Here is a 16306-nt window from a genome sequence, read left to right on the forward strand (position 1 = left end):
AAAGCTGCCGTCCGAAGCATGCGGCTACTGAATTTAAATGTGTGAGCACAGAATACTGAGGCAGCCTAATCCTAAAGCCATCTCGGGCCTCCTTAATCCATTTACAGACACTTTCTGCCCCTCCAGCTCACTCTCACAGCTTTCTGCTTTCTCCCTTTGTGACGCTTTTCCAAATTTCTCTTCCTCCGTCTTTCTCATATGTCTCTTTTGTTCGCAGTAAATGCCGGATGCAGAAAAATAAGTGCCGGCCCCAAAATAAGTGCTGGTGCCCCGCACCGGAAACCAATAGCTCAAATTAAGCACTGTCTATGATTTAGGCCGGGAATTGAATAGATGTTGCCATCCCTCTGTTTCACAACGGTGTTTTATTTCCACTGCAGCTGGCCTAAAGGTTAAGGGGCTCATCCAGAGCCATAAGGGAATCCCAAATGGGGATTTCAGGGTTTAAAGAATTTATAGCACATCGGAAGTATTTGTATTTCTTATTTATTTTGTATTTATTAAACAAGAACATTTTCATCTGAAATGCATTTGATTAATCCAAAGAGACTTTTCTGAATGGGTTGTGTAGGCCAAGATGTAGCAGTGTCATAGGCGAAGACAAACAGACACACGTTATGTGACTAACAGCGGCTATACACGTATTCTACATACGCATTTAGAGAGATGTGAAGTGAGCACTCGCTGTTCTCTTTCAAGTTGCAAGAGGTGACATTTCAGTTTTTTTCTATCATTGTTTACAATGTTTCCCTTCGTTTCTCTAAGAAAAACCTGGCGAAATGTGAACCGGAAAAAACACTTCTGAACAGGAATACTCAGGCTGGAAAAGAAATACTACGCTTAGTGAATACTGTACCCCGGGATGTCAGTATTTACTGGGTGAGATGTTGCTCTACCAACATCTGGCGACGCTGTATGCGCCCCCAAGAGTACAAGAAGCCTGCATCCATCTGTTCATCCATCACGCTGTCTATCCGTAACCCGGGCAACGGCTGAAAGCCCTGTTTGTGTGCTGTCTGACTACATGTGTGTTGTATGGGTCAGTGCAAGTGTGCTCCTCTGTGTCTTTTAATCTATGTGCCCAGTGTCTGTACATCTGTGTGTGTAGGTGTGTGTGCATGTGGTTTGGTAGTGCGGACATAGCCGAAAGGCAGCGGCATGCTGTAAAGCAGTGATACTCAAAGTACGGCCCAGGGGCCGCATGCGGCCCTCCTGACCTTTTCCTGTGGCCCCTTGGTCAACAGCAGCACTTGGATGTGTTTACTCATCTCAGCACTAACATTAAAAATATGTTAAATAAACGTTCATTTATTTAAAGGTTAAGCGCAGTTAAAGGTGTGGAGTAATTAGAGTGTCCTGCACTGCAGCGTAACTTTAGGAACACCCAATTTATAAATATATCTTGCAGCAAACGTGTAAAAATAGGAATGTGTCTTAAAAATTTAAAAACTATATTCCATGCAGAAGTGTTTCACCTTAGGAACTCAGAATGTCAGTGCAATAAAAAGCTTTTTTTTTTGTTTAAGTGATCGTTTTCAGACTTTAATTTAGAAATATTCATGCTTCCCGCCAACCCTGACAATATTGCCAATAGTGAACCAAAAGGCAAGTCATTTGTTATTTGCACCTTTTGGGTGGCAGGTGTAGCTATTATACATGAACATCTACATTATTAAATCGAACACAGTAGACGTTTTTGTACAGCACCCATTCTGAAGTCATGTATTTCAAGGTCCTCCTAGATGTGCTAAAGGAGGGAAAGTCAAATAGAACAATTGCCTAGGATCACACAAATTGGTCAAGCATGAAAGCCTGGTGTTATTCAGGGTTTTCTGATTCCACCTAGTGCAATTCAATTCAGACACTAGATGTACATGCTTAGCTTTCACTATACCCACCTTCGTCCACCCTCCATCCACCTGCTCATATCAGTGCGGCCCTCAGTCTTACCGCTGACCAAACGTTTCGGCCCCTGGGAAAGTGTTTGTGATGTAAAGGGTCATGTTTGTGTGTCTGTGTGTACATGAATGTCAATATGCGTGTTGCTGGGTCTTTATGGCTAGTTGTCTGTATTCTAGTCTGTTCATGTATGTCAAATCCGTGGCATGAATTCTGTGTGTCTGTATTAAACAAAAGCTTTATCATTGCCTGGTTATTTTTCTAGGTTTTTAATACTGAGTTTTGCCATTGCCAAGTGCTGTAAATAGCCTGCAAAGGAGAAAAGGCCGAATTGGCTCTGTCAGGGACGCAAACTCATTATCTGAAGGTCACACCAGGTGTCAGCAACCATTTAACTTGCTCGGCCTCTGCTGATTGAATGACACGGTGTTAATGCTATAGTTGGCTGACCAGATTTTAAAAATCAAAAACCGGGACATTTCACAGGCACAGAAGTAAGACTACAATTTTGCATTAACCAAGGGGCACAGACTTACTTAACTGACAGCTCAGGCCATCACAGAAAACATAGGCAAGGGGCACTAAGGGGAATTGGCTGCTATCTAAATCTTGCTCTAGGACGTGTGAAAACGTGTTTTACTCTGCGTCGAACCTCTCAGATAATGGGGACGTGGTAACTTTACTAAATAGGACAGATAGTGAAAACCGGAGAGTGCCCTGCAGCGTCTGGCGCAGTTGCTGTCCTTGGTGCTGAAGTCTTTCTTCCATGTCATTCCGAGAGGAACAAGGAAAAATATTTCCTTGTGGGGTTGCCAAGCCTGGGTCCCTGGCGAATGTAAGTTGTTTGACCCCTCCTTGTGCGCCACTAGGAGCCGCTCACGGCTGCCACTGTAAGGCGACAGAGCTGGTGCCGAGCCGGGCTCCGCTTCCATGTCCCGGGCTGGGCGCTGGACGACGAACAGCTTGAGGCACCAGAGGGCAGAGGGTGGACCGGCCATGGTTGTATTTGAAGAATAGCGGAGTGCAGGGGCGTAGCTTGGTCAGTAGGGGTGGGGGTGAGTTTCAGATTTCACAACAATCACGCTGCATACAATGTCAAAATACATTATACCACAAGCAGGGCGCACGCGAGGAGCTTAAGAGGCAGTTTAAAGAAAGAGTTATTCAGATTGGTAGGAGTACTAAGTGAGAGAAACAATGTTTTGTAAAATAAGGAACAATTTTAGGGTTTTCAAAACAGAGAGGAATGTGTGTGTGTTTTTTTTTCCACAGTGTGTGCGTGCATAAATCCTAGGTGAAATCCGACAGACGTCACCATACCGGACTGAAAGCAACTGTAACCAACTATTCACCAGTAAAAACATTTTATTAGCGGGGTGTAACACCCCATACACCCACCCCAAGCTACGCCCCTGGCGGAGTGCTTGCACTTTCGATACATCGTGCAAACCTCACGATAGAGGAGGCCTCTCCCTGGGGCCGCGGGATGCACGGCGTAGCCCAGAGCTCGTGCACATTTACGAGGTGGCACTGAATGAGTGCTGTTACCGGGTTCCTGGTGGTCGGCATCACGTAGAACGGACCCAATGAGAGTTAGCCTCTGCGTTGTTGTTAATAAACCCTGCACCCAAAGAAATAGGCGACTATGAAAAATGTGATGGTAAATTTGTCTGGTTCACATAAGTGGTCACAAACAGAAATAGTTTGATGCAGTACACCAGGTTAAGCAGTGATGTAACTGGGCTGAAAAAATATGGTCTTTAAACAGGCGGCGGCCTAACCACCATAGCAGCTTGCCAAGGCCAGCACTGCTAGCTTTGCCAAAGCGTGTGTTCTCTTTCAACCCACCCACTGACTAAGGCATCTAGATCTGTGAGCATACAACATATTTCAGGGCAAAATAGCGTCAATGTATCTCTGTAGTTTCAAAGCACTTGTTAGAGGCAGACGTCACAGGCTTGAAACTTCATAAAACTGCACAGAGGGATAACGTGCCTGCTTTAGAAAGTGTACCGAGTGGGTCACAGGCTTGTGCTAGGTAGGACAGCTCAGTCGGTTAAGGATCTTGTTCTAGAGATCATTTTGCTACCTGCAGGCTACAAGTTTCAATTCTGATACAAGAGCTGAAAAGTTAATAGCTCCATTTACCTCCAAGGCATAAGAATGAATCTTTGCCCACCCCTTACAATTCCATGCTACCCTCAGATGAATCAATCCATTCCTGGAGACTAACGCCAAAACTGTGAAGGACAGGACTGTACCGATTACTAAACTCAATTCTGGTAAAAACAAATATGTTAATTCCCCCTAAAGCAGATTCGGAAGTGACCCGTGTATTCAACTTTATGCTAATCTCGCGAGAACACACCTTACCTGTTTAAAAAAATGTAAACCACATAGTGGACCCTTCCCTTGAGTTTTCTCACAAGTGTTACCCAGTCTTTTCTCACCGGCCATATGCACTTTCATGAAGACATGTTTGACAGCAAGGTTTGTGCCATGCGCTTTTAAGAAAGCTGCCACGACGCGATTGACGTAATCTTCAGACTTGGACCTGAAAATCTAGTAAACGCTGTAGTGCTGTGACAGCTGAAAAACCACCTAAACAGATTTCACAAGATGGCTCCTAGTCAGGTTACAGCCACGGCATTTTCAACGCACTAACAGACATTTTAAAGTGACTTTAATCCGCTTCGACCTGAGTTGCCAATTCAGTGGTCATATTTAATATCGACTTCCAGCCTTTTTTAGACTGTGTAAAAGAGGACGCATGTACAAAGAATTCTGATTGCGACTTCTTAATTGCAATTCTTTGCGATTCACAATGAGGAAATCGCAAAAAGCTATGTACTAATGTGTCTCAGACACATTAAGGGCCAGATGTCTGACCAAGAGTTTTGCGACTCGAAATTTGCGACTCATTTGCGAGTCGCAAAACAATATGTACAACAGTGTACCTCACACTGTTTGCGATTCCAAGTGGGGTAGCAAATGACCTACTGCATTAATATTCATGAGGTAGGTCGTAATTTGCGACCCCATTAGGAATAACTGCACTCACAGGGATGGTGGCATGCTGGGGACAGCAGACCACCATGTCTGTGACTGCTTTTAAATAAAATAGTTTTTGTTTTTAATGCAGCCTGTTTCCTTAAAGGAAAACGGGATGCAAAAATTAAAAGTTTTCGTTTCATTTTGTCAGAGCAGGCAGTGGTCTTGGGACCGATGCCTGCTCCCAAAAAAATATTTACGCTACCATTCACGAAGGGGGAGTGGTCCTATGGGGACCCCTTCCAATTTGCGAATGGGTTAGCACCAATTTGAAATTGGTGCTAAATGCGATTGTTTTGTGACCGCATTCACGGCCACAAAACAATCATACATCACACTGCGACTCGCAATTAGGAAGGAGTAAAGAGATTACCGAATCACAAAATTGGGTTTGTGCATCGCCAAATGCTTTTTTCTCGTCACAAACAGCCCGATTCTGCAAATCAGGCTGTTTGCGACGAGAAAAAAGCTTTGTACATGTGGCCCTTAATGATTACCCGTAGGTCGCATATTAACCTACCACATCAATATTCATGATGTAGGTTGCAATTTTCGACCCATTGGTAATGGCCTGAAATCCCAGGGATGGTGGCCTGCTGGGGTCAGTAGACCACCATGTTTGTGTTTGCTTTTTAAATAAAGCATTTTTTTTTAAATGCAGCTCGTTTTCCTTAAAGGAAAACGGGATGCATTTCAAAAACAAAAATGAAAAGTTTCCTTTCCATTTTTTGAGAGCAGGCAGTTGTCCATTGGACCACTTCCTGCTCTTAAGAAATGTTTGCACCCAGGGGACCCTTGGGGTTCCCTTCCCATGAGCGAAAGGGTTACCACCACAACTGTTTTGCAACTGCATTCTAGTCACAAAACATTCATACCTCCTCCTCTGCGATTCTATTAAAAAGGGACGTCCTTAACAAGCCCTTTCATAATACTGAACAACAAACCTAGTTTGCAATTTTGTAATTGGTTACTGAATTGCAAAATAGGGTTTGTACATACCCAAATGGTTTTCAAGGGTCGTAAACAGCCTGATTCTGCGAATTGGACCATTTGCGACTGCTATAACTCTTGTATATGTGGCCCCTGGTGCCGTAATGCATGAGGTTACATGTGGTTGTATCACGGCTTGAATATCCATGCAGTGCTTATGTGAGCTTAACTAAGACTGCAGGCACTACAAACCTCTGGTCTTATTCTCGTTATGGCGTTATGAACACAGGGCCTTCACCGGCTAAAACTCAAGGACAGGATTACACTGAAATGCTTATGTCTTGTGCACGAGACCCTTCCAAGGACTGTCCCCAAATTATCTATAGATCTTTACTAATGTCACAGGAGACCATGGCTAACATTGGTCTAGAGTGTTTTACCACAGGTCGGTTTGTGGATAAAACCAACTTTTCTTCAATTTATCACGTTGATAGTGAAAGCTATTTTTTTTGCTTTTCCACTTGTTTACCTAAAGCAGTCGTTCCCAGATAAGTTTAGAAAAAGCTCTGCTAAGCCAAACATAAAAGTAATGTTGGCATCATATTTGATGAAGTATTGACATTGACACCGCAGGTTGATCAGGTAATGAAAAAAAATCTTCTATCTTTTGTGATTTCTGAGGGTGCTGGGTAGGGGGGCCCCGCACTGCCCATGCCATGGGCACGGGCAGTGGAGGGCCCCCCCGTGGCCCACAGCACACCCTCACTGCCAGCCTTTCCATGCCGGTGAAACCACCATGGAAAAGCTGGCGGTGAGGGGAGTTGTGATCAGCCAGGAAGTGCTGAGTTCAGGGCCGCCCTGGCTGAGTACAACTCAGACCGCCGTCACCACGTCGGATACCATGTTCCCAGCAGGGACTGCGGTTCCTTGGCAGGTCCACCCGCCAGTGTTGTAACTGGGCGCTCACACCGCCCAGAGTGCGACGGTCCAACTGTCAACATGAGTGTGGCAGTCCTTGGACCATCCCACTCATAATGAGGCCCTAAGTCTAATGAGTTATATGGTCTGTGGGAATCTTCATAAGGGAGGAAGAAGATGCGGTTGCTACCACAGAACATGGTCAAACTCAATTAATTTTGGTAGAGACGAAAGTGATGTTTGATGGCTTCTGCCTCTTATAAGCAGAAAGGGCAATGAACCTCATAGATTCAAGACAAGATACAGTTACCAGACACTAGAACTTTGTAACCTCACTTCACTTTCATAAATTCAAACACGAATGGCCCGGTCTACGACTCCTAGCTAACTACAATATTACAAGCTCTCACTGTACGCACGCATAGTCACCAGAGAACAACCAAAATCCTACCCACAAGAAGTTCATAAGTACCTACTTCGTCTCAGGTGGTCAGTAGCTGACATAGATTAGTTGAAGGACCTCATGAGCTGAATCCACACTGAGAACTGCCACACAAAGACAACCCACTATACATTTGACATCCTCACAAGTTAGGTTGGAAGGTGCGTTGGAATTTAACAGTTTTGTGCAGAAGGTGTCCCTTCCTGCACAAAAATAATCTTTCCTACAACGCAGGCACCCTTGCACCAGCTAGGGTGCCTTTGTTGGCTCTAAGCAGCACATTAGGCACGAGCACAGGCAGAGAGAAAGCATGCAGCATCTCAAATTAAATATGGCGCTTTCCTGCCCTCTCCCTTTCACGCAGCTCTGCACAGCAAGGGGGCTCGCACTGTCGCGTGAACATTTGATAAATACAGGGAGTGCAGAATTATTAGGCAAGTTGTATTTCTGGGGATTAATTTTATTATTGAACAACAACCATTGTTCTCAATGAACCCAAAAAACTCATTAATATCAAAGCTGAATATTTTTGGAAGTAGTTTTTAGTTTGTTTTTATTTTTAGCTATGTTAGGGGGATATCTGTGTGTGCAGGTGACTATTACTGTGCATAATTATTAGGCAACTTAACAAAAAACAAATATATACCCATTTCAATTATTTATTATTACCAGTGAAACCAATATAACATCTCAACATTCACAAATATACATTTCTGACATTCAAAAACAAAACAAAAACAAATCAGTGACCAATATAGCCACCTTTCTTTGCAAGGACACTCAAAAGCCTGCCATCCATGGATTCTGTCAGTGTTTTGATCTGTTCACCATCAACATTGCGTGCAGCAGCAACCACAGCCTCCCAGACACTGTTCAGAGAGGTGTACTGTTTTCCCTCCTTGTAAATCTCACATTTGATGATGGACCACAGGTTCTCAATGGGGTTCAGATCAGGTGAACAAGGAGGCCATGTCATTAGATTTCCTTCTTTTATACCCTTTCTTGCCAGCCACGCTGTGGAGTACTTGGACGCGTGTGATGGAGCATTGTTCTGCATGAAAATCATGTTTTTCTTGAAGGATGCAGACTTCTTCCTGTACCACTGCTTGAAGAAGGTGTCTTCCAGGAACTGGCAGTAGGACTGGGAGTTGAGCTTGACTCCATCCTCAACCCGAAAAGGCCCCACAAGCTCATCTTTGATGATACCAGCCCAAACCAGTACTCCACCTCCACCTTGCTGGCGTCTGAGTCGGACTGGAGCTCTCTGCCCTTTACCAATCCAGCCACGTGCCCATCCATCTGGCCCATCAAGACTCACTCTCATTTCATCAGTCCATAAAACCTTAGAAAAATCAGTCTTGAGATATTTCTTGGCCCAGTCTTGACGTTTCAGCTTGTGTGTCTTGTTCAGTGGTGGTCGTCTTTCAGCCTTTCTTACCTTGGCCATGTCTCTGAGTATTGCACACCTTGTGCTTTTGGGCACTCCAGTGATGTTGCAGCTCTGAAATATGGCCAAACTGGTGGCAAGTGGCATCGTGGCAGCTGCACGCTTGACTTTTCTCAGTTCATGGGCAGTTATTTTGCACCTTGGTTTTTCCACACGCTTCTTGCGACCCTGTTGACTATTTTGAATGAAACGCTTGATTGTTCGATGATCACGCTTCAGAAGCTTTGCAATTTTAAGAGTGCTGCATCCCTCTGCAAGATATCTCACTATTTTTGACTTTTCTGAGCCTGTCAAGTCCTTCTTTTGACCCATTTTGCCAAAGGAAAGGAAGTTGCCTAATAATTATGCACACCTGATATAGGGTGTTGATGTCATTAGACCACACCCCTTCTCATTACAGAGATGCACATCACCTAATATGCTTAATTGGTAGTAGACTTTCGAGCCTATACAGCTTGGAGTAAGACAACATGCATAAAGAGGATGATGTGGTCAAAATACTAATTTGCCTAATAATTCTGCACTCCCTGTATACCCCAAAGTGTCTACACATACGCAAAGCGTCCTACGATGTGATAACGGGAAGCTGGCCACCCTACTGCGTGGAGGTCTCCCAAACTGTGGAGTCTGCCTGCTGATGTGTCCCCCCGAGTGACTGAGAAGTATCGCGCCCCCGTGCTTGTGTCTCGTGCACTAGGACTTAAGTAATTCTGAGAGTCCTTATTTGATTATTTTTCAAGTTTTATAAAGCTCCGGGGCCTCGTGTTCTTTGGGGACCTCCGCGTTCTGGGCTCTCTCATACTCCTTTGCTGCGTTGGAGTGAGAGGGGGCGTCATCTCCCATAATTATGGGTAATTCTTGATTAGGGGGTGACTCGTGTTCTGCGAGTCTGCTTTACTCTAGTAGACCCCGTGCGGGGAGGGCTCTCCTGCTCGGGAAGGAGGGGGCTCTTGTTTTCTAGTACCTTGCATGCTCCGGGTGTCCTTCCTGCTATCGGGTCGCTTGTGCTTTTGAGGGCGTCTTCCTTGTTTTGGGGTCTGCCATGCTCTTGGGGCCACTGTGCTTTGCAGCTCGTAGCGCCTCCTCAGCCCTCGCATGACCTCTGCTTACTGGGGGGTCCTCTGTGCTCTGGGGGTCTCCTTTATCCTGAACGAATCACCGCCGCCCCCCCCCCCCCCCCCCCCCCCCCGCCTGCGGCGTCTTTGGGAGTGTTTCCTGTATCCTGGACGTCTCCTGTGCTACGCGGCCTGCTGTCACCCGTGCCCCGTGTGCTCGAGGGTCTGCTTTAATTTGAGGGGGGTCTGCCTTACTCTGAAAACGCCCGTTCACCAACGACCTCCTTGGCTGTTTGGGGGTCTCTCAAATCCTGAGCTCTCCCTGTCTCTTATCTTTGAGGGGTCGTGATACACTTGAATGTCCTCTTGCAGAGCCTTCCATCACACCCCAAAGTGCCCTGCCTCACAGACTTCTCGCATCGGTCCCACGCCCCCCCTCCCCTGCACCCTCAGCTGGCTGGTGAATCTCATTAGCAGTCTGGGCCCTCTCCATCTGCTCTGGTGCGGAGGTCCCCGCTAATTAAAGCTCTGCGAGTACTAATTCAATGAGCTGCCAAAGGTAGCAGCCTGCAGATGTCACCAGGGCCCCCCTGAGCCCCCGGGCCTGTCTCGTGCCCTCTTACCGGCGCTCAGCCCCTTTAAGAAGCACACTACCGCGCTGCCGACCACTTTTGGCGTTTTTTTGCACCCGCGAACCCTTTCAAGTACTCTCCGTCCATCTCACCGCCTCAGACGCCCTCACCCGCTTTCTGGCCTATTTACCAAATGTCTGCTCGAGTATTGTTCCTGCTCACATTTTACCATCGGCTCGTGAATTCTCTCCTCCTCACAGCCCTCCCGTCAATTCTGCTCTCCACTCGGCCTATCCCACTCATTCTATGATATATCATATTGGATGATATCAGCTTATGTGGCGTTATGGTATGCGATGTTATGTTAGGGTGTGAGATGTTATGTGATGTTACATTATGGAATGGTCATGTGATGTTATGGAATGTGATGATATGTCATGTTGTAGTATGTATAATGTGATGGTGTGGAAGGTGCTATGTAATGGTACATGATATATTATGTTGTTATGTATGTATAATGTTATGTAAGGGTGTTAGTATTATTTTTGTTGTGCTACATTATGGGCTGTTATGTAGGTTTTATACAACGCTTAGGTGCTGGTGGGGTGGGGGGGGGGTGGCAGCCATGTTGGGCTGTAGCACACAAGGAAACAGGTAGGTCCGGAATCACAGACTGGTTCAGTTGCCTCCGGGCCGTTGACCAATGGATGACTTGGAGCCACCTCAAATTGAATGCCTCCAAAACTGAAATACTCACCTGTGGCGCATGGGATACAAATGACCCTCTCTGCACCAGGACTTCTGACCACTGCCAAAAATATATAAGGAGCGAAAGTAACCTCTGAATTACTATGTACGCCAGGCTGTCAATGAATGCACTCGTGGATAAGGTCGCAAAATCAAGCTTTCTCCGAATGAAAACACTGCAACAAATCTTACGGAACCAAGGGATCTCCCGTATGGTTCAAGCTACCATCTCTCATGTCCTATCTAAACTGGATGATGCTAATGGTCTATATCACTGTTCACCTTTGTCAACTATGAGCAGATTACAGAGAATTGCTCCCTGCCTCAAAACTTCTACATACAAGTAAAAAAGAATGAATGTAACATCTTCCTCTGTTCAAGCAGCCACACTATGGAATTTGCTACCCACAAACGTAAGATCCATTGACAGCCATCTCAACTTCAGAAAATTAGTCAAGAGCTTGCTCTTCCCCACATAATGACTATACTCACAATATAACAGTGTACCACAACACTATACTCAGACATGACACACTATGCGTCTCACAGTATGGCGATGAGGTTGTCATTATACGTGTTTCATTTTACATTGAGCTATGCTTTCTATATTTGGCAGACACCTTTATATTGGGGGAAAAATTTAAAATAGACATCACACCACAAGGTACATGTAAATTCCAGGCCATATCATAAATGTTGCTTGTATGTACATATATGTGCGTTTATAGAGGGGTTTATCCCTCCTACTAAGACTTTTAAGAAATGTCATCTGCATATATATAAATTAATTATAGTTATTTAAAAAAACAAATGTGCATACTTCACTACAAGAAAATCTGCAAATCAGACCATGTACTTATTGCTGCTTCAATGTATATATTAATGTTTGGCTGGCGGTTTTCGGCTTGTGATCGAAAACCTCCAGCCTTGCGGTGACTGTCGGACTGCCACGGGAGTGGCGGTCTGACCGCCACATTATGAGGTTGGCGGGCAGACCCGCCAACTTACCGCCGTCCCCACCACGATTTCAGATCCCGACAGGCTGACAGCGGTGCAGGTTGTAATCAGCCAGGGCAGCACATAACTCAGCTCTGCCCTGCCAATTACAACCTTGTTCTCTGCCAGTCTTTTCATTGCAGTTCAACTGCATGAAAAAGCTGTCAGGGAACAAGTGCAGGGGTCCCCCTGCCAAGCACCCTCAAAATGCACATTGTCTGCTGTGCAGACAGTGCACATTTCAAGGGTGTTGGTGCCCCCTGCGTTCAGCAGCATTTCCTCTGGCTCAATTATGAGCCGGCGACAGTGCTACCGCACCTCTCCCACCAGGCTGAGGTTTCCGCCGGTCAGCCAAGTGAGAAAGTCGTAATGGGCCGGCGGGGAGGTCGCCAGCACGGGGGTGACCACCCCGTCTGGAGTTTTGGTGGACGGGTGTTTTCATCTGCCAAACTCCTAATCAGCCCCTTAACCTGCCTGTGCCAATTAAATGGTATTTGGACAAAATATTGTACTTTAAATATCAAGATAAAGAAATATTGGGAAAAAAATATTGTGATGTGGAAATATCATTGACAAAAATATCAATTTTTAGGTAAGTAATATTGTTTTAAAGAATATCTGTGTTGTTAATAACATTTTCAATAATATAGTTTTTAAAAATATCGTTTTTAAAATGATCTTTGTGTGTTTTAGTTCATATATTAATTTTATATGTTAAATATTGTTTGCATAATTGTTAAAAATATTTTTTAAATATAGTTTGTAATTTTAAGTGATTAATAGTTTTTAATTTAATTGCTAATAGTAACTTTTTAGTGTCATAGCAGGTTGTGAGGTTTGTAGGGGTACAGGATTGGGAGTTAATTAAGTATAATCAATTATCAATTCATTATTAATTTACTATTAATTATTTGATTGATTAATATTGATGTAAATTGTGTGATTATTATATTTTTGAAGTTGTATATGAGGTGCGGGTTGTTGGGTTTGTAGGGGTATAGGGTGGAGAGTTAAGTAATAATTGATTACTAATTAATTATGAATTCATTATTAAGTATTTCATTGATTAGTAATCATGTAAATTGTGTAATTATATCTTTCAGTTATATATTAGATGCGGGCTGTTGTGTCTGTAGGGGCATAGGACGGGACGTTATTCAAGTAATAATTAATTAAGAATTAATTATTGACCTATTAATTATTTAATTGAGTATTAAATAAGTTAATTGTGTTATACTTATTAATTTTAGTTTTATTTTAAGTGTGGGCTGTGACGTTTGTGGCAGTTGAGTGTGGGAAATTAAATAAAGAATACATTATTATCATTTTATAAATCATAATTAATTATTACATTTGTTAATAATCATGTAAATTGTTTAATTGATTTTTATTTTTATAGATATAATTTTCCTCATTAGAGTTTTATATTTCTGGTCAACTAATAGCCGTATTATAATATCCTATGTGTTTGAAGTGAAGTACTTTCCCTACTGCTGCACTGACTGGAGTGGGAATAGTAAATATTACCCCTCTGAAGTCCATCACTTCCTCTACTATTGCACAGACTGGAGTGGAAATAGTAAGTTTACCCCCTCCAAAGTCTGGTGCTTTGCCTACTGTTGTATAGACTGGAGGGGAAATAGTACATTTAACCCCTCTGAACTCCAACGCTTTTCCTACTGTTGCATACACTGGAGTTGGAATAGTAAACTTTACTCCCCTGAGCCCAACACTTTCCCTACTGTTGCACAGACTGGAGCGAGAATAGTATATTTAACCCCTCTGAACTCCAACGCTTTACCTACAGTTGCACACACTGAAGCGGGAATGGTAAATTTTACCCCCTCCGAAGTCCAGCGCTTTCCCTACTGTAAAGCAGACTGGAGTAGGAATAGTAGATTCAACCCTATGAAGTACAACGCTTTCCCTACTGTAGAGCAGACTGGCATGGGAATAGTATATTCAACCCCTCTGATGTCTAACGCTTTTCCTACTGCCGCACAGACTGGAGTGGGATTCGCAAATTTAACCCCTTTGAAGTCCAGCGCTTTCCCTACTAATGCTCAGACTGCAGGGGGAATAGTAAATATAACCCCTTTGAAGTACAACGCTTTCCCTACTGTTGAACAAACTGGGGTGGGAATAATTAATTTAACCCTTCCAAAGTCCAGCACTTTCCCTACTGTAGCACACACTGGAGTGGAAATAGTAAATGTAACTCTTCCGAAGTTGAATGCTTTCCCTACTGTAGAGCAGACTGTAGTGACAACAGTACATTTTACCCTTCCGACGTCTAATACTTTCCATAGTGTTGCAAAGAGTGGAGTGGGTATTGTAAATTTGACCCCTCCAAACTCCAGCGCTTTCCCTACCGTTGCACAAACTGGACTGGGAATAGTAAATTAAACGCCTCTGAGGTCCAATGATTTACATACTGTTGCACAGACTGAAGTGGGAATAGTATATCAATTATTTGTTTGTTCGTTTACATTTTCCTTATTTCCTTATTTGTTTACGTACAGACTATTTAAAAAAAATTGTAATATTTTTACTAATTTATTTTTGGCTTATATACAGTTTAATATATTTAAATAATTAGGTTATTTATTTATTGTTTTTTAGCTACTTGGTTCCAATATTTTGTCAGACATCCATATGAAATGTGTTTGTGTAATCCTCACTTGATGTATATGATCTAACATCATCTCCCAACTCTCCCATCAGTGCCAGCCTTTGGATATTTAGGGCCCTGTCCCATGACAAGTCTAATTGTTTTTTATTGCTAATCATTTTAGTTTAGTAGATTGTTAACAAATACAAAAAGTAAAATTTAACTATACAAGTGCACCTGTAATAGAATAATATATAATGCTACTTCTTCACAAAAAGGGAACTTTCCTTGCTTTCTGTCCTGCAGATTCTTTTATTAATTCACTGTATTCGAGAGTTGGTCCAACTTTATGCTCAACCGATATTAGTGCCAAGTCAGTCAGCTGATTCTGGTCGATTGAAAAGCGCAAGTAATTCTTAATAATTTTCAACTTTGAGAAGGATCGTTCCCCAGAGGCTACTGTGACAGGAAAGGTCAAACACATTCTAAGAACGATGTTTAAATTAGGATACATTTAATGCAAGTGGTTGTCAAACATGTATTTGAGAACAGAGAAAGCAGTCGCAGGACATGCTGCATCTGTATCAGGATGGCTTTTCTTGTACAGACCCTGGAAGCTTTTAATTTTTGTGATGAGTTCATCCCCTGCAATGTCTTCTTCAAAATATGTAGTTGCATATATGCACTTTTTCTCGAACTCTCCTGTTTCCAAGAGTTTACCTGATATGACTTGGTGCACAAATCCACAGTGACTGATGAGTCAATAGTACATTGAAAACACATTGGAAAGGTGGCTGGACCTGAGCTACAGTGCTCTGCAGGAGAGGATTCGTAGATCCTACACTGCATTTGACAGCTTGAGCTCCTATTCTTAGGCAGAAAACAGCTGACCACTTGCAGTCTGCGCTTTAAAATGAGCGGCACCCCAGGCTACAAGATCTGCGTCATCCCTGACATACGTTAAAACAAGTTGCTTGTACTTCTCACATTGTAGATAATGGGGAAATGTCACTGGATATGGATGAATTGAGAAATGCGTTCATAAGCTAAACCGCTCTGCCCCATGGCAGAGCACCATACACAATGCCGGCATGGCTCCCATGTAATCTACAGCACTCTCTTGCTTCTTAGCTAGATTTGTGCTATATAAATACCAATACATACTTACATAGGTGGGATGGCCCCATCGGAAATAAGGCCATAGTGTCGTCAGTGGCTGTCTTCATCCACTTATCTGTATCAGGAATTATATAGCACCAACAACCATCTTTGATGGAGGTCTGCTGGCCCAGTCGACTAGCACATGGGAAGGTAGTGAGTCTGATAGCCAACAGATGATTACAAAAGGGTTGTTTACCCTTTAAAACAATGGAGTATGCTCTGGCTAAGCCAGAGTGGTGTATAGTGAATGTGTGCCTTCACAGGGTCTAAGCACTCTCCGCCAGATGATTCATCCCACTCCCAATGGCGTAGAGACCAGTTTACCGTTCCCTTATAAAACATATCCTCTAGCTAGTGGTTCTTAACCTTTTGACTTTTGAGGACCCCCATTTAATCAAGACTGGAATCTGAGGACCCCAAATGAATCATTATTGGAACCTGGCAACTCAGACTGAGACCCTCATTACGAGTCTGGCG

This window comes from Pleurodeles waltl, chromosome 6 (assembly GCF_031143425.1).
Source record: "Pleurodeles waltl isolate 20211129_DDA chromosome 6, aPleWal1.hap1.20221129, whole genome shotgun sequence".
NCBI classification, from domain to species: Eukaryota; Metazoa; Chordata; class Amphibia; order Caudata; family Salamandridae; genus Pleurodeles; species Pleurodeles waltl.